The sequence below is a fragment of the Talpa occidentalis genome, unplaced genomic scaffold (assembly GCF_014898055.3).
Source record: "Talpa occidentalis isolate TD23 unplaced genomic scaffold, MPIMG_talOcc4v2.1 talOcc4.3, whole genome shotgun sequence".
NCBI classification, from domain to species: domain Eukaryota; kingdom Metazoa; phylum Chordata; class Mammalia; order Eulipotyphla; family Talpidae; genus Talpa; species Talpa occidentalis.
The window spans coordinates 41,903,098-41,923,342 of NW_023603184.1; the positions used below are offsets into that span (position 1 = coordinate 41,903,098).

Below are 20,245 nucleotides of genomic sequence, written 5' to 3' on the forward strand. Positions count from 1 at the left end.
AGTTCGATCCCTGACCAAGGAGCTGCCCATACGGCACAGCAAACCTCTCCTGTCTCACCCGCTGCTCCCCTCAGCAGTTATTTCAATCAATCTGCCTGCTCTGTTCCCTACTCTCTCTCTGGTGAATCCTCTCATCCCCCATACCTGTGGCCTGTACCCCAGTTCTTGTATGCATAAATATTTTTAAAAATTTAAAAATTAAAAAAAAACACAAAAGATGTATATAAGCTGGGTTTCAGAGTTTCTCTACAACTACAGCAGCCAACCTGCAATGATCCATGCCTCCTCATAATCTCCCCACGTGTATCCTTTCCCATTTGATAGAAGGCCGGTCTATAAGACCAAAAGAATACAGCAGAAGTGATGGTATATCATTTTTGAAATCTGCATTATAAAAAATACTGCAGCTTCAGTTTTGGTTCCTCTCTTCACTCTTAGATCACTCATTTTGGGGAAGCCAACTGCCATGGATGAGTTGCCCTATGGAGAGGCCATAAAACAAGGAATTAAAGCCTTCAGTCAATAGCCAGCAAGCAAGAAACTGAGGCCAGTCAAAAACCAGATGAGCAAGTATGGCAGGGAATCCTCCAGCTCCAGCTGAGCCTTCAGATGATGGTAGTCACCTGACTATAGCCTGATTTTTGCCCCCCAGAAATTATGTGAGATAATAAATGTCTGTTTTTTTTAAACTGATAAGTTTTGCAAACTATTTACACAGTGATAGATAACCAATACAAGCACAAACCCAAGGTTTCCTGGGTTTACATGCAAAAGCCTCTGCTTTGAAACCAGAAATCCAATTGAAACAAAACCCAAGGTCTCAAAGATTGGGGTTTCACTTTAAACAATAACTGTCTCCATTGCTTATTCATGATGTAACCAGATGTAAGTCACTTCATCTCTCTTAGCCATAGTTCCCTTGCTAAGATATAGAGACATTTTCCTTACCTATTATTGTGTGAATTAAATGGGAATAATTTGCAAAAGTATCTCTTAAACAGTATAGGCTTACACAAATCAAAATTATTATTTAAGGATTCCAAAAGGTACCCCCACCTAGCCAACCTTTCAAAAGCCACATAAAAAAAGTGAAGTCAAATTGAAAGGCCTCTACTCTATCACTTATCCAGCTGTATTATATGCATCTCCTCCTACTGCTGTCCTTCACAATAACAATAAGCAACAATTACATACCAAGCAGTGCTTTCACATCATTTTCTTATTTAATACTCCATTTAATTGACCCTTAAGAATTAAAATGATTATGGTTAGTAATGGAGCTAGAGTTGAACTTCATATCCACGCTACTCCAAAGACCATGTTGTTTCCACTAAGCCAATATGCTGTTGCTACACTAAGGTACCTGAAGGTTTCCAATACAGAAGGTATTCAGGCACAACTTAACAAAAGAGCTGAAAGAGTGAAAAAGTTAGGTAGAAAAACCACCTTTCAAGTTCACGGGGGAATAAAAAGAATTAGGACATGTGGGTTCTGGACTTGCATAGGACACCAAGCAGTTATAACACCTTGGGCAAATATTTGATTGTCAAAGCAATCCTCAAAGGTAGTTATAATTATCTCCATTCCATAAATGGGAAAACTGAAACTCAAAAAGAATTCCAGTGAGCTTGCCCATGATTATTAAACAGTTGGGACATGCTAATATACTTAGATTTCCTTATTCTCTAAGACTTAAAAGTTTTAGAGAATACCCAGAGGTCACAGCAAGTTCAAGAATCCAATTTCTTTTTTATGTGCATAAGCTAGTGAATTACAACCACATATACAAACCTGGGGAGCTTTTAAAAAAATGATGCCTGGGTCTCACACCTACCCTCTGCCCTCCAAATTTAATTTATTTGGTGCCAGGTAGAACCTGTATATCAACATATTTATAATGAGTGGCTATAACTGAGAGTTACTGCCCCAAGTCCAAGAGCCACAGATTAAGAAACTTCATGATCCAGCCTCATTTTCTATGATGAAATTTTATCAGTCAAATCATCTATTGTTTTGCAAGCTTGTCACATTTATACAGCAAAATATCTTCTGTAATTATGAATGACTGTAAAAGTTAGAAATAACTTAATTTCTGTTACCTAAAAATAAATTTTTACGCACCATGCAATCAACACCTTAATGGTCAAGACTAAATTTGTGGCATGTGTCAATAAAACTGCTTACAGAAAAAGAAAAGCTGCCTACAGTGAACAAAGCTGCATACTGTGAACAAAAACGACTAAGAAAAAATCTGAAGTAATCTTTTTTTCACTAAATACCCTTGCTTGGGAATCTGAGAACTCCTTTATTCTACCAAGATGAATTTATCTAGTAGATCATTTTATGACAATTTGGACATTGCAAAAACTTGTCTCACAACATCTCTACTTCTCTCTGTTAATTCAAATCTTACCTGACCAAGTCCTTTCCTTAACCCTCAAAAGCCCATTGTGATGAGGAAACACAATCCCAATGGCAAGGGAGACAAAAGCAAAAATAAACAAACTGAACTGCCTCAAACTAAAAGGTTTTTGTACCTCAAAAGAAATCATCACAAAAACAAAGACAATCTATGGACTGGGAGAAGATATTTGCATATTATACATTTGACAAGGGGTTAATTTCCAAAATATATAAAGTACTTATACAACTCAACAACAACAAAAAAGTAACTCTCAAAAAATAGGCACTGAATCGACACTTCTCCAAAGACATTCAGATGGCCTACAGGCACAAGAAAAAATGTTCAACATCACTTATTGTAAAGGAAATGCAAATTGAAACCACAAAAATATATACTCAACAGAATACTCAGCTATTTAAAAAGATGAAATAGTTCCTTTTGGGTCAAAATGGATGGCTCTTGAGGCGGATGTGCTAAGCAGAATAAGACAGAAAGTAAAAGACATACTAGACGTTTTCATTTATTTGTGCAATATAAATAACCAAAGGACACAAACTGGCAAAGTACAACAAAAATAATTATTATCAGACATTGTGAAAATCATACTGGTTGCCAGAGGGAGTAAAGGAGAGGAAGGGGAATGGGGAGCAAGGGGATAAGACACTGTTTGGGTAAGTGTGTATGTATACGAAGGTGTGAAAATGTACCCCAACATTATGTAGATGTGTAAATGACTGACAAATTAATAAAATGGGGGGAGCCCATCATGATGGATTTTAATTGTCTCCCCAAAACAGATATGCTGAAATCCTAACCCCCAGTACTTTAGAATTTGATTTTATTTGGAAATAGGGTATTTTCAGAGGTAACTGAGTTAAAAAGGGGTCATTGTGGTGGGTCATAACCCAATATGATTGTTTACCTTATAAGAAGTGAAATTTTGGGGGCCTCCCTGGTGGCACAAGGGGTTAAGCACAGCACTGTGAAGCTATCTGCAGCCTCTGTAGCATGAGTTCGATCCCTGGCCAGCCAGGGAGCAACCCACATGGCGCAGCAGACCTCTCCTGTCTCCTCTCAGCAGTGTATTTCAGTCAGTCTGCCTGTTCTGCTCCCCACTCTGTCTCTGGTGAATCCTTTCACCCCCGGCATCTCTGGCCTCTACCCCAGTTCTTGTATGCATCAATAAATAAATCCCTTTTTAAAAAAAGCAAAATTTTTGGACACAAGAGGACTATGAAGAAACACAGCAAGCAGATGTCAATCTATAAACCAAGGAATACTGAGGTACCTAATTTAACAGAATCAAACCTTAATTTATAATTCCTATAAGAGAGAAAGGATTTGGTCAAGTTCACACAGTTTGCTAAAAGCAAACTTGTGTTTTGATTCCTAGTTCAGTATAATTTCTGATTATACTGATTATTTCTGATTATTCCCCATGGGAGGCCCTATTTCACCACCACCCATTCGATATGGACCACCTCCTGCATTCTGTGGGCCTTTTGGGCCACAACCACTTCCTCCACCATTTGGTATGATGATTTAACTATTTGTTCTATTTGTGTCTTCCTTCTCTTTCTCTTCTTTTCAATTTCACCAAATGAGACTTAGGGTGGTAACTTGACCAAGGTCATACACCTACAAGATGATGAAACCAAAATTTGAACCTAGAGCATCTCCTGGAAAGGTCGATCCTCTCATTTACTCTCATGGTAAAGTTTTTGCAACTCCAAATATAAACATGACTTAACTATTTTGTTCCTTTAACTTTCCTCTGAAGTTTGTTTTAATTAAATTTGGCAGATTAGGGCCTCCCCGGTGGCGCAGCAGTTGAGCGCTGGGTTGCGAAGCTGCCTGTGGCCTCTGCGGCGCTGGTTCGATCCCCGGCTGCTCCCCGGCCACCAGAGGAGGGTCCCCATGGTGCACAGGCCTCTCCTGCCGCCCGCTGCTCCCCTCAGCAGTGTACTTCGGTCCTTCTGCCTGCTCTGCTCCCCGCTCTGGCTCTGGTGAATTCTCTCACCCTCCCGCACTTCTGACTGTACCCAGTGCTGGTATAAACAAAAACGAACAAACAAACAAACAAACAAACAAATAAATAAATAAAAACATGCCCAGAAAAAAAAAAAAAAATAGGCTTCCTTTAAAAAAAAAAAAAAAAAATTTGGCAGATTAAAAACTCATTTACCCGTGTTCCTTTCCCAGCACCACACTAAGATGACACTAAGATGATTTCTTAAAAAGGTATAAGCTTTAAAAAAGGAAGAGAATGGATAAGGGGGCATCAGAAGATGACAGATTTCAACATATTTCGGACTACAGATATCGACTAGAGAATGTGTGACTAAGAAAATGAAGGGCAAGAGAAATGCTGGGTCACCTGGTCGGCAGAACTAGACAGTGCCTGGACAATGGGCTCTTCACCCTAGGAAAAGCACTGTACAAGACACGTGAGAGAAGAGAACTAGGAAGCATGTATAACCGCTTGTACAGAATTGCATAAAGCTAGCAGGAACTTGAACTCAGGTCCATTCTTGTATCTTCCCACAACACATATGCTACTAGCTGACTGAAGAGAATACAGAGTGTCTGGATAGTCCATGTCACAAAACAAGGAAGCAAAGGTGTTTCTCAAGGTCTAACTTTTGGCCTCCTTTACCAGCTCCAATGAAGTCCTTTATGTTTGGACTCTCCCTGCAGAGAGCTCAGATAGTTGGGTAAGAACCCCATATCCTAATTGATATTACAATTGCCTGATTCTAAAAAAGTAGGTTACCAGCACCTGACAAAAATATGACAAAGCTTGAAAGAAAGATTTCGGAAGCACCAACACTGTTTTAGGTCAAAGCTGAGCTCATCCACCTTGCCCGTGATAGTGTGATACAAGCAGCTTTTCATCCATTTTTAGAACAGAACATGCCCAAAGGTAGGTGTTGTTACATCTGTTAACCAGCTAAAACTGATTCACTTTTAAATGCCAAATTATAGAAGTGCCTACGGTACCAATTAAGGCATTAATGACTCTGGGGCCTTTTCTCAATACACAGCAATTACGTGAGTGTGACAGCTACCTGTACCCTACTTCTGCTTGAACTTTTATCTATCACTGCATTAAATACATCGATACACTCAATTTGTCTTTTTCTGATGTGCACAGAAAGAATATTGAATTAAAAGTCAGCAGAAAAATTCTAAATACAGCTCAAGCATTAAAGACAGACAGTTATAAATCAGAGACATATTGCAGGTTTGAATCCCAGTCCTCTGAGTTACCAGATGTGAGATCATTAGACCACTAATCACTCTGGGCCTCAGTTACTTCATAACAATCTACATGACAGACCCACTGTAAAGATTGAGAGTATTTATAAGGCAAGTTGCACAGCATAAGGAACTTAATAAATACCCTTTTCCTCTTTTATCAAATACCTAGTATATGCCAGGTTATTTCTAACCTTGGAAGGGCTGATTGTTTTGAGGAAGTGTTTAAAGAGAAACAGGTAGAAGAGCAAGTAATTACAATAAAAGCAGAATAAATACAATACAAAAAATGCTGCCATAGTCTTTGGAACAAAGTATCACATAGGTATCACATTTTCTGTTCTGAAAAGAGGGATATTAACCATGTTTGTCATAGAGGGAGATGATCAGGGAAGGTATCAGAGAGTGAGCTATTTGAATTGGGCCTTTAAGGTTGCTGAGCAGAAGTAAAGCAGGCAAAGGAAAACATCTTAAACAAAACAAACAAACAAACTAAGAGAAACAAGTTAGGGAGACATGAGACAGAATGTATGACTTATTCAAACAACAGTAAGAAAACTTATGAGTAGAAGTGAGTATGTTACACAGATTAGCTTACCCACAGGGATTTTTTGTGGAGAAAGGGGCTCATGAGAGATCATGTGAGAAACTCTTGATGAAAATATTTAGTGAGGAATAGAAATAAAATCACCATTATGATATAAAAGATTGCAATATGGAGGTTTACTTGAATTTATTGTGCATGATTTAGTAAAGTAGATGGAATTTAAAGGGGACACAAAAATGGCTGAGGGATAGTAACCACACACAGAACAAGGGAGGGAAAGGGTGTTGGATTTAAAAGGAAATGTCCTTTCTTGTTCCTTCAGTGATAAAATTAGCCCAGAGAACTCAAGTAAAACATGCTCATCTATCAGCTGAGGAATCCAGTCTTCCTCTTCTTCCTCTTTGGGAAAAGGACTTGACTTGATAGGTTTTTGGTGCAACCAGGTTTGAGGAAGGTGCTTCCACCACTTCCTGAGGGCCTTACACAATTCAATTCAACCTCAAAAAGAAAAGTGAACTCACACAGAAGTAGCCTAAAAAAAAAGAAAGAAAACTAAAGCAGGCAACTGACTTTAATGGAAGCTAGACAGCGGGCTTAAAGACAAAGGCAAAAAGGGACTGCACATCAGAGAAATGAATTATGTGTTATACATAAATGTGGTGGACGTAAGCATTGGAACAACTACATGATCATTACCTAAGTGTCTGAATTGTCAGGAGCCACAGAGGTCATCCAGTCCAACAGCTCTCTGTATAGACATAGAAATTGAAACCCAGAGAGGGAATCGGGGAGAGAAACTAGACCTAAAAACAACTTAACATAATACTTTACCCTTCAGGCAGTTTTACTTGCATTATATCTAAATTTTCCATAAGATAACTCAGTGAAATATTATTTTCCCAAGAAACACTAAGTTCTTTAGCCTTAAAGAACTTACATTAACATAAAAATGTTTGTGTTAGTTACCCTTATGGATTTTGGGAGTAAATAATGCTTTTCTCTTTATTTTTATAACCATAGGTTATAAAAATTCACCTTGAGAACTGAGTAAATAATGTAGACTAGGAAACAGGTCCTCAATACCTCATGCCAGTTGCCCTACTCATCACTTTGCAAAGTATTAAATGTTCAGTAAAAAATATTCCATTTCAGTTTCTGTGTTGAGCATCAGACAAAATTCCTGCCATCAAGGAGCTCCCATTCTGGTAAGGTAGTCAGTGACTGTATTCTCTTTGAGTGAAAAAGACCAGGATTCATATCCTGGATCTCTCCTTTACTGGCTAAAACAAGTCATTTCCTTTATCTAAACTCTGTATTCCTTTCTGTTAAATTGAGGGCAGTCTTACATTATCAATCTAACTCAAGGGGTTACTTGTTAGCATTTGGTGACATAATGTATTTAAAGCTCCTAGAAGAATATCTGATCCATAGTATATGTGCCTATATAGCTTATATAAAACCACCCTTCGGTAGGGTAGAAAAAGGGAGAGAATCTATCTAGCATTGTTTTCCCATAATCCTGAAACCACTGAAAAAATGTTGGCCTGATCATGCAGATTTCATACTTACCCAGCTCTTGCGCACCAGAATCACAAGCACCATCCCAGCATTCAAAACCAGAAAGAGGAACCTGACAAGTCCCACACAATGACCAGGGATGGAGGAAATAGCTGTCTGGACAGATCAAGGTTGCAAAGGGAAGTCAGCAGTAGAGCAAAACTTTAAAAACTGAATATCTGAAATCCAGCAAAGCCTTAAGGTTAAAGACTCGAAAAGCCTGATTAAATACATATATCTCTACAAGGTAAAGCTGAGATGAGAGATTAGGTGCCACCAGCGATTTCTGCATCAAATAGTCATTCTTTCAATTAAAATACCTAGGATCTGTACTTTGGGTCAAGTATTTGGAGCAACAAAAACTTAGACATGGTCCCAAAACTTTGAGGCACTTAAAGGGTTAGAGGTGGATCTTAGGGATCTACCCAAAGGACACAAAAACACTGATTCAAAAGAACACCTGTACCTCTATGTTTATTGCAGCACTATTTACAATAGGTAAAACCTGGAAACAACCCAAATGCCCAAAAATAGATGACTGGATCAAGAAGATGTGGTACTTACATGCTATGGAATATTACTCAGCAATCAAAAAAGATAAACTCATGCCATTCGCAGCAACGTGGATGGAGCTGGAAGGAATTATGCTCAGTGAAATAAGCCAGAAGGAAAAAGAAAAATATCAGATGGTTTCACTTATAGCAGGAATATAGGGGAACCAAAAAAGACATCAGTGTACAAAGATAGTAACATCACAAAACACAACAAAGCAAAAACTGGCAATTATAAATCAGAGACACTGCAGGGGAGGAGGAGGGAGAGGGATCAGAGGGAGGGAGGGAGGAGCACAGGGGACTGAGGTGATGGTGCACGGGTGCCTTGGGGAAGGAAACTCTATGGGGACTATACCTGAGGGTGTGGGGGGGAAGCAAACTGTTTAAAAATGAACAATGATGTAAAAAAATAAAAAAACTAATAAGAAAAAAGAGGGTTAGAGGTGGAAATCATAATGAAGAAAGGTTTCACTACTGGCGCTGACATGCTGCTATTCAGGGCAGCAGGCAGAGGTGACCACTCTTCCCATTTCCATTCTTCCTCTCAAATATCCCAGACACCAGGCTTCCTGTCCCTCTTCTTCAGTTTACCACAAAGCTTGCAAGCCCTAGCGGCCTTTACCTAGGAAGAAGAGCCTGGGAGTGGCCCACTACAGGTTTGGAATGGAAACCTGACCAACAGCAAAGTCTATACTTACCCCCCTGTATCCTCGGAATCAAACTCTACAAAAGTTTTAAACCCACAGAAGGCCAGGTTCTGCCATATGCTTTATAAGCATTAGAGGAACAGTTTTCAGAAGATAAAAGTGAGTTTTCTGAGATGATCTCAAACATTTATTAAACACCTATTATGCGCCAGGCACCATTCTGAATGTTTCACAGACACTAATGGCCTCAAAACAACTCTGCAAGGGAGCTATTAGTGTATCACTTTTACAAAGGAAAAATCATCTTCGCAGAAATAAGAACTTGCCCAAATCACATGGTTGACAGGTGACGGAACTAAAATCCATAAGCAAATTGACTGTGTCCATATAAAGCACTTCATTTTTTTCCACTGCATCTCACATTTTATGCTAATAATAACCCTGTGAGAAAACTGGTGCTTAAGGAAGCAATATTACTTTCTCAGGAGCAAGTCAGTAAGAAGCAGAGCCATGAGTTGTAATCAGATCTCTTGCCCTCAAATTGGTGTTCTTTCCACTACCCCACATTTCCTCTGGCACCGTCCCTTGCAGAGGGGTGCAGCAAAATATTCTTAACAGGGACTCAGAAGTGCTCAGATGTAATCCTGACACTGTAACTAACTTAATGTATAATATGGAGTAAGTTAGTGTCCTCTCCTGGTGTCAGTTTTCTTATTTATAAAGTAAGGGAGTCCAGTTGAGCAACCCCTTTATCCCCTTCAGGTAGTGATCTGCATTGTAATTAGTATCAACAAGTCTAGGAGAAGCAGCTTCTCTGGTTTCCTTGCCACACAAGAAATGCCACACATTGCTTTCTCTAAAAGAAAAATAGTATTAATGGTTATTTACAGTATACTTAAGGTGAGATGTGATCAGTACCACAGAGTAGAAATGACCCATTCAATTTCATCATTTCCTTCCCAGAATGCCCTAGACATCAACACAGAGGTTAATACAACACCTGCACATCCAATAATTGGCACATCAAATAATATGTCAAGTCAATCATAGGAGTGAAAAGTATGTTCATGGCAGGGCCTCCTTCCTACTGCTGATTCACAATACTTCTATTCATCTGGTAATTTCTCCTCCCAGACTGGGACAGCAGTTCTGCCTCACAGCAAACAAGGTTCATGACTTTACCTTAATCCTATCAGTGTAAATAATTTATGAATGACCTTGTCTAGTGAATATTATATTGGGAAAAGTCATGATTTTTCTGACAACCCAAGAGAACCAAAAAAAAATTTTTACCTCAGATATAGATTCATCCGTGCCAAGAATGTGAAAAGAACATGAAGCAGGATATAAGGCTTTGGACAAATTACTTCCCTGTCTGTCTTAGTCTCTTATATATAAAATTAGGGAGAGAGTCCAAACCAATCCTAAATGCCTTTCCTACTTGAACCTATAGTAATTTATTAATATTCTATATTTAGAAAATATGAAGTGAATAAAAATAAAAAATTAAGATGAAGAGAATAGTATTACATATTAAAATGATCTTACAGAATAAAATGAAAAGGAATGCGTTACACTGCCTAGGCAGAACATAAAATATGTATGGTCGCACACTCTGAATACGTGCTAGTTATAAGAGCAAAGTGAAACCGCTCTGTCCCCGTGACAGCTGAAGTAAATAATTCACGGAATGCCCCAGGTTAAGATGGCAGAGGCAGGAAGTATTGCCCAAGCAGTTAAACCAGAACTGATCTGAATATAATCAAGGCCTTCAACAATTTCTGAGAACCAGGAAATTGTCTTAAGAGGAAAGATAATACTAAAGTTCATGCTACATTAGCCAATAAATCATTTTAATAAATATTTACTTTCAATAATCATTTTCAATAAATATTTAGTTATTAATATGCTAACTGGTGAGCTAAGCATTCCCACATACGTATCTTCACTGAATTCTCCCAAAACGCCAATAGCTATATTCCCTATTCTACAGAAGAGGAGTTTGAAGTTCAGAGTAAAGAGACCAGGTTGAGAACCCAATATCTGACTCCAAGTTCAGTGTGCTTTCTACCTCATCCTTACTATAAACAATCTCCTTGACTATACAGGTCCCCCACACATACATTATCCAGTTTCATATTTCGTAACAACCTTGTCAGGTAGATATTCAAGATTCCTCATGAACTGACCCCTACCTGCCTTTACAGGTAATGGATTGTTGGCTGCCTACCTAATATCTATTCCCTTACTCCTCCTTCCTGAGTCCAGATTTTGATCAGTTATTGATCCCTCAGCAGTTTATGTTTACTAAGGCAAATTTGAGCATATTATCATAATCATAATCAACTAGAGGGCATGTTGCAACAGACTGCTGGGCCCTAGTGGAACCACCACTCTTTGAAAATGACTGTCCTAAGGGAATGCTCGACCCAAACCTAGCTCCAGGGGTAGATCTTGATTCTACATCCAAACCAAACATAGCAATCCCACTCTTCTTGCCAGTGATTGTCCGTTCAAGTATTCAAGCTTCACCAGTTAGCACTTGGCATATCTCTGGAAACTCTTGTAGTTCAGGTACAGCTTCCATTGAACTAAAGAGAAGTCAGAATCTGTGTCTGTACCTTTCTCTCTTCTTCTCTCCCTCTTTTATTTCATTTTATATATATTTTTACATCATTTTTCACTTTTGCATAATGTATGCATTTTCATCTTGGTTATATTCCCCATACAATTCCCACCCCCCTTATTTTGACCCTAATCCCTCCTCCCTACCCTACCACCCTATAGTGTGTTTCTGGTTTATAGTTGCTTGTTGATTTTGATTTTCACTCTATTATAATTACTCTTTGTCCTGGTCCCTTATCTAGGTTTTCTAAATTCCTGCTATGAGGAGACCAACCAGTATTTTTATTTTTCTTTCTGGCTTATTTCGTTGAGCATGATTCCTTCCAGCTCCATCCATGTTGCTGCAAATTGCATGAGTTTATCTTTTTTGATTGCTGAGTAATATTCCATTGTGTATAAGTATCGCATCTTCTTGATCCAGTCATCTATTTTTGGGCATTTGGGTTGTTTCCATAGCTTACCTATTGTAAATAGTGCTGCTATAAACATAGCGGTGCAGGTGCCCTTTTGAATTAATGATTCTTTGTCCTCTGGGTAAATACCAAGGAGTGGAATTGCTGGATCATATGGAAGCTCCATCTTTAGCAGGTTGAGGAATCTCCACACAGCTTTCCATAGTGGTTGGACCAGTTTGCACTCCCACCAGCAATGCAGGAGAGTTCCTTTTTCTCCACATCCTTGCCAACATTTGTTGTTGCTAGTTTTTTTAATATGTGCCATTCTCACTGGTGTAAGATGATATCTCATTGTAGTTTTGATTTGCATTTCCCTGATTACAAGTGATGCTGAACATTTTTCATATGCCTGTTGATACATATGTCAGTATGATTCAACTCAAATCTGAGTCAGAAATTCTGCCTTCAGAATTCCAGATAATGTAGAATTTGATGCTAGAAAAGAGTACAAGCTACCTGAATAATGAATGCACCAGAATCTGCAAATTGGTTTGCTCAATATCTATTCCAATCCCCTTTTAGAAGTCAAAAGAATAAAAAAAGAAAAACCAAACCAGTATTTCTCTAGACTCTATCCTAAATGTGATTAAGATTCTGTTAATTAGATGCTCTCACAATAGACACTGATCTGGAACTAGATGAGGGAAAAGACCAGACACAGGACATTTCCTTTTGCTGGAACTGCAGCAAAAGTAGCAGAGTTCTAGATCTTACAGTTGTACCAGCAGCTTTCTAACTCTGGAGCTTCTAGACTTATAAAAGGAGGGGTTATTCACAAAGGAAGAAAGAAAATCAACCTGACAGTGAAGAATAAGCAAGATGACATCTGGCAGAAAAGGGGCAAAAGGAAGAAGTAAAGTAATTCCAGTGTAAAGGGCAGCACTCACAAAGGCAGTAAGACACCTCGTGCTACCAAGAATTGATCCTGTGACTCACAACTTCTTAGAGTTGGGATGATGCCACAACAAATTTTTATATCTTCAATAAACTGATGTTGAATATGTGATTTTTACAATCAATACTAAGCACTGATTTTTCAGTAAATACTACTGTTATAAGAAAATACTATACTAAGAGCTATAAGGGATATTTTCCTAGCAAAGATCACAGTCCCCCAATCTTGAGGATTTAAAATGCAGAAGAAAACAAAGACATCTGAAAAGATCAGAACACAACACAGTTACAAAGACAAATGCAAATTCATGAAAGAAAAAATTCATGTCACTGCAATATCAAATACTAGGTATTATTCACAGAAAATTTCCCTAAGAGAATTCACTAATTCACCAGATACTTACTAAGCCCCTACTACGTGCCAATGTTATTCTAGGTGCTGAGGATACAGGGAAACAAGCAGACAAGGTCCTTGTTTTCTCAAGCTTTAGTTTCTAACTGAAAAACAATCAAGAGCAAAGGCTTCAAGGACAGGGCTGTAAATTAAATTAGTGGTCATTTAGGTTCAATTTAGCTTCCTTACTCTGTAAAAGTAATGATAACCAACACTTACTGAGCAATTGTTATGTGTGAGAATCTGCTTACTACCTCAATCCTAGTAATAACCTATAAAGTGGGTAATATTATTAGTACCATTTTAAGGATAAGGAAACTAAAACTACACAGTATAAATAATTCCCCCCAGACCACAGTCAGGAAATGATAATGTCACAGGATTCAAAGTTAGATCCATGGCAGAGGTGTTCACTGCTACACAATATAGAAAGGGCAAGATTAAATTTATTTGAGATTGAGTATGGAATTATTAATCTGGCATAAGCTTTATCACCTCTGAGGCTTTTCCCCCCATTCCATAAAATGAAGTTATGGTCACTTCCAGCTTCTGTTTCTATGGTTTCAAAAACAAAATGAAAGGTATTCAGGTGCCTAATTGTTGTTAGTGAAAAGACACTTGGAAGGCTAACACTAGACAGTCCTTATCTACCAGCTGAGACCAAGTGCTTCCATGACTTCATTAAGAGACACATTACCATTATATTAATTGGGATAAACAGCTGTAGCACAAACCTGCACCAGATAGGAAGCTGGAGGCATAGAAAACAAAGGGAGAGGCAGGAGAGCAATGATTGGCTGACCTGGATCTGTCTAGGTCAGGCATGGCATTTGGTCCTTGTGCATTTCTAAGTTCTCATGAATGTGGATGTCCAGGCAGCAGCCCCAAGCCTTCCTCATTTCCATCTCAATCTTCACGAAGAATTACAATGAGAACAAGAGCTACTGAGGCAGAGAACAGACTCTGAATACTAAAGCACACACCAGGCAGGAGCTGGCAAAGGGAGGGAAGAATAACAGATTTTTTTTTTTTGGACCTCAGTATACCAGTCAAGCCCTACTCACTCATCTGCCATCACAAGCTCTATGCCAAACAGTACCTTTTCAAGGAGCTTTTCCAAATCCCTTCAATTATTATTCACCTCTTCCTATTCCTAGGCATTTAATAGGTATCTCCTCCTGTGTACCAAACTCTTAAGGTAGACATCATAGGGCTATAAACCACAACCCCCAAAATTCAGGGAACTAAATCTAATGGGAGAATAAGTACATAGAGAGGAATTCTTGTCATATAACGGTAACTAATACCCCAAACTACCATTTATATTAACTGACAACTAAAATTTCTTAGTTATTTTTTTTTGAAGCATTTCTTTTCTTTTTTTTTTTTTCAAGATTTATTTATTTATACAAGCACTGGGTACAGTCAGAAGCGCGGGAGGGTGAGAGAATTCACCAGAGCCAGAGCGGGGAACAAAACAGGCAGACTGACGAAATACACTGCTGAGGGGAGCAGCGGGCGGCAGGAGAGGTCTGCGCGCCATGTGGGACCCTCCTCCAGTGGCCGAGGAGCAGCTGGGGATCTAACCGGTGCTGCAGAGGCTGCAGGCAGCTTCACAACCCAGGGCTAAACCGCTGCGCCACCAGGGAGGCCCATTCCTAGTTATTTTTTAAGTTGGCTAGATCTTTATCAAGTTAATATAAAACAAACTTTTTATAAATCTTAATTTAACAAATTTAAATTGCAATTACCACTAAGATAAGAATTTTGTTTAATTGAGGGAACATTGGTTTACATTGTTGTTTGAAGATCTCCCCCCTCAGGTGTGTTATAAGGTAAGAATTCCTAAACCAAAGAACATCTGTCACTCCACATTTGGCTTTCAAAACAGACTAATAAGAGGATCAATTTTGTAAAAATATTCAAGAGCTTCACCAACTTTTCCCAAGGGTGTCTTACTCAAGGATTTGAATCTCCTATGTCATTACTCATGTTAATTCTTTTTCAGTTCAAAATTGAAATTTATTTCAAATTCATAAAATTCTTCATATTTTGCAAAGATTATAGTCTTTATTTTAAAATCAATTGCATCATATTGTTAGATGTTAATTATTCCACCATTTAAAAAAGGCATTACCACAATAAGGTTTCACTTCAGACTGGTTAGAATGGTTATCATCAAGAAATAATAAATGTTGGTGAGGATGTGGAGAAAAGGGAGCCTTTGTCCTCCATTGGTGGAAATGTAAACAGGTGTAGCCATTACAGAAAACAGTATGGGAGGTCCTCAAAAAAACTAAAAAAAAAAGACCTACCCTATGATCCACAAATCCCACTTCTGGGTATTTACATAGAGACTATGAAAATACGAACCTAAAAAGAAATACATAGATAGCCCTGTGTTCACTGCAGCACTATGTCACTCCAATATGGCCAAGATATTGAAACCACCCAAGTACCAACACACACACACACACACACACACACACACACACACACACACACACACACACGATGGAATACAATTCAGCCATAAAAAAGAAAGACGAAATCTCCATTCGTGAAAACATAGGTGGACCTTGAGGAGATTACTGAGTGACACAAGGCAGGAGGAAAAAAGATAAATATTCTACAGTTTCATTTATTTGCAGAATATAAACATAACAAAAACAAGCCTTCAGACTCTGTCTGATACTAGAGTGATTACCAGAGGGGAAGGAGAAAGGAGGAAATGGTTAAAAGGAGTCAACTGGTTAACAGTGGATGGTGACTAGAAATCTGATTGCAGACATGGTGAGAAAATGTAATCTTGGAACCTATACAGCACTATAAATTGTCTTTTTAAAAAAGCATTTACTATTAAGGGCCATGAAGCAGTAGACAGAGTATAGTGGTGAGCGAGATGTCTGAGTGGGTCTAATTTTGTAAGGGGTCAGTTCCCAAGGATGACTAATGAACTTCTACATATCTAATTATAGGGTACAGGATGGGAAGAGTGCTTTGAAAATTAAAAAAAAATTGCTGAATAGATAAGTAAATTATTTTATTCAATCATTCACAAATGTTTATTGAGAGCCTGCTATATTTCATAGTTAAAGATATGCTGAGTATATACAGCAAGGAACAAAACAAAATACTACCCTGTCTTGGTCCATTCAGGCTGCTACAACAGAATACTGTAGACTAGGTGGCTTACAAACAACAGAAATTTATTTCTCACAGCTCTGTAAGTTATGAAGTTCAGAGCAAAGTGCCTAAAGATTCATTGTCTGGAGAGTGTTCTCTTTCTCGCTCATAAATGGCTGTCTTCTTACTCTGTCCTCACATGACAGAAGGAACTGAAGAGCTCTCTTGGGTAAAGATATTCATTCCATTCATAAAGGCCTACCCTCAGGATCGAAAAACCTCTCAAAGGCCCCCGTGTCCAAAAATCATCACATTGCACATTAGCATTTAATGTAAGTACAGGGAGAGACAAATATTCAGTCCACAGCATACCCTCAAGGAATTTATAATCATGAATGGGTAAGTGAGGATGGAAGCCTACAAGGAAGAAGCTGCATCCAAGTCGGATCTTAAGAATAGATTTTTAATACCACAGAAGAAGGAAGAATGAGGCTGAGATAAAGTAATATGACACATGGAAGTTAACAAAACAGTAAGTGTTTTTAGAAAGACAAAGGTCAGGAAAGATAAAGCTGAACAGGTAGGAGTGATCAACTGTAAAGGTTTCTGAATAATGAATTACTTTGCCTATTATCCTACAAGAAATGGGGACACACTGATAGTTTAGGCGCAGAATCAGGATCAGAAAAATGACTTCAAGCAGAATTATGGTGAAAAAGAGGCAGAAAGATTGGGGCCCAGGACACTAGTTAAGAGATATGGAAAAGCCTAAAAAAAGATGGTTATGATCTAAACCAGGGGATAAAAATGTAGAAACAAATTTGGATGAAACTTCAGGGATAAAAATAACAAAGCTCGATAATCCATTGGATATGATGGATAGAGTTAAGGAGAAAGGAAAGGTTTAGGCAATAGAGATCAGGAAAATTATGGAAATTGCCAGCATATCTATATATGGTGTTGAAAGTTAGGAGAATAAATTTAAGTAGTGAAAAAGCACAGTGTAAGAGAAGAGAATCTCTCCATTGAGGAATTCCAACATTTAAAACCAAAGTTTAAAAAAAAGGCAACAAAATAAACAGAAAAAGTCAAAGGTAGGAGGTAAACAAGTAAAGTGGTATCACTGAAGGCAAAAGAGGACTATTTAGGGCCTCCCCTGGTGGCGCAGGCAGTTGAGCGCCACTCTGTAAAGCTGTCTGCAGCCTCTGCAGTGCCAGTTCTATCCCAGCCCGCAGGCGAGGGTCCCACGTGATGGAAGAGACCTCTCCTGTCTCACCTGCTGCTCCCCTCAGCAGTATATTTCGTCCGTCTGCCTGTTCTGTTCCCTGCTCTGTCTCTGCCCCTCTCACCCTCCCGTGCATCTGGTCTGTACCCCGGTTCTTGTATAAATAAATAAATAAATCTTAAAAAAAAAAAGAGGACTATTTAAAGAGGGAAACATGCCAAAAGACCCAGTAAGATGATTATGAAAAGGAAATTCCATGGCTGCTAGTATCACCAAAACAGGTCACCTAGGTCTAATGAGCCTCTTAATAAGAGAAAACACCAATACCAATACCTGCCATGAAAAACAAAAACCTAAATCTGATTAAATCTCTAGATAAGAATTTACAAGTAATATACAGGACCAAGAAACCTGCTAAACCCTAACAGAGAGATGCAAAATCCTGACAGCAGAAAACTCTATAGAACAATGTGGTTTCTTCCATTAATAAACTGAAAGGGGAGAAGAGAAAGAAATTACGAGGAAATATAGAGATTAAAAGAGACATAAAAGATGTATTAACCAAGATCTCTGCGTGGCCCTTACCTGGATTGTTTCAAACTGTTAAAAAAAATAAAAAAGTATGTCATTTGAACCACAACTGAATATTTGGATAATACTGAGGGATTATTAATGTGTGTGGCTGATTTTGGATTTTAGTTTGCTTTTGTGTTTGTTAAGTTAGATTTTGCACCATGTGGGTCATTTTGGAGCTTATCAAGAGCAGGTGTAATGAGGTGGTAGAGGTAAAAGTAGATTAGAACACATTACCAAGTTAGTAAGAGGTAAGAAACTGGAAGCAGAAGTTATAAAGTTATTTAAAAATGACTGGCTTTGAAGGAGAGCAAAAATAGGGTTGGGGACAGCTGACATGGAAATTCAGGAGCACTCTTGTTCGCGGGATAAGGGGAAAGTTGTTTTCTTTAAACATAACATTTGAACTCTGCTAACTCGGTGGAAAGCAAAATGTAAAGGTTCTTTCCACAGAACCATGGAAAAGAATCTAAAAGTATGTGAAGGAACAGGTCTTTCCTGGGAAGAGCATCACTTCCTTCATTGTAAAGGAAGGAACTAAGGCAAAAACTGATGCAAAGCTAAGTATATTCTTATATCCAGTAGCAGGAATGTGAAGTTTCTATTAGATCTATGATAAATGAGGCACGGAGAGCGGTGAGGGGTGGGCCGAAGGGGCAGAGGAAAAAGTGACAGCTGAAGACTAAAAAAAAGCAGGTATTTCCACAACTAGAGAACAGGATGAAAAAACAGGGTTTTGGAAATGAGAAATGAATCAGCTAAATACACTAACTCCTCAAGAATCATTAAAAGTAAGGCGCTGTGGTGGCTTCATTAGCTTGCAAATATTAAATCCTATCAAAAGCCCCCCATTAGACTTTATACCCCTGACCCAGAAATCTCGCTTATGGGAATTTATTCTAAATAAATAACATCTGGAAGGGTTATTTATAAGGTTATTGATGATAGTAATTTATAGTAGGAAAATAAAAACCCAAATGATTGTGATGGCTAGTTTGTTTTTTTTTTTTAAAGATTTATTTGTTTATACATACAAGAGCTGGGGTATAGGCCAGAGGTGCGGGGGGATGAGAGGACCCACCAGAGACAGAGGGGGGAACGGAACAGGCACATTGACTGAATCACACTGCTGAGGGAGCAGCAGGCTAGAAAGGAAAGGTCTGCTGCGCCAAGTGGGTCGAGAAGCTCCCTGGCCAGGGATCAAATTTGTGCTGCAGTGGTTGCAAATAGCTTCATAGTGCTGAGACCTAACCCCCTGAGCCACCAGGAAGGTCCCATGATGGCTAGTTTTATGTGTCAACTTGGTTAAGCTATAGTAACCAATTATTCAATTAAATACCAATTTAGGTACAGTTGTAAAGGTATTTTGTGGTGCTAGTAAACAATTATATTAGGCTGACTTTAAAGACTATTTTTCATAATATAGGTAGCTTTCATCTAATCAGTTGAAAGACCTCATGAGCAACACTTAGGTTTCCCTTGACAAAGAAGAATTCTACTGGCTGTGTTTCTCTGATAGAAAATGAACTGACACAATGGCTTTAGGCAAATTATAGAATATCATCTTAAATTTTACAACAATCACTACACTGAGGAATGATGGGGAAATGTTTATAGGTCACCAAAAAAGGGCAAACAACAAACTTAGGTCTACATTATGATTACAACTATGTAAATATGTATTTTTATATATAAGGACAAAGGAGTAATTACAGTGATGGAATCATGGCTGAATCTTACATTTACTAATAGCATTACAAAATAGTTTGTGGGGAAAAAAAATTGAAGGACTACATGTGCTCTTATGTTCACTGCAGCACTATTTACAATAGCCAAATTATGGAAACAACCTAAGCGATCAATGACAGGGGAGCAGGTTGAGGAGATATGGGTATATAAACATTATGGAATACTATTCAGCTATAAAAAGATGAATTCTTGCAATTTGTACAACAGAGGTGGGAACTGGAAGGAATTACACTACGT

General features: G+C 38.4%; 1 protein-coding gene across 2 annotated transcripts in view; it reads right to left on the reverse strand.

Moving 5' to 3' along the window:
- The window catches only part of PAK1 (p21 (RAC1) activated kinase 1), a 147,129-nt gene that overhangs the window by 107,226 nt on the left and 19,658 nt on the right, over nt 1–20,245 (reverse strand). The gene's annotated exons all lie outside the window — the stretch shown is intronic.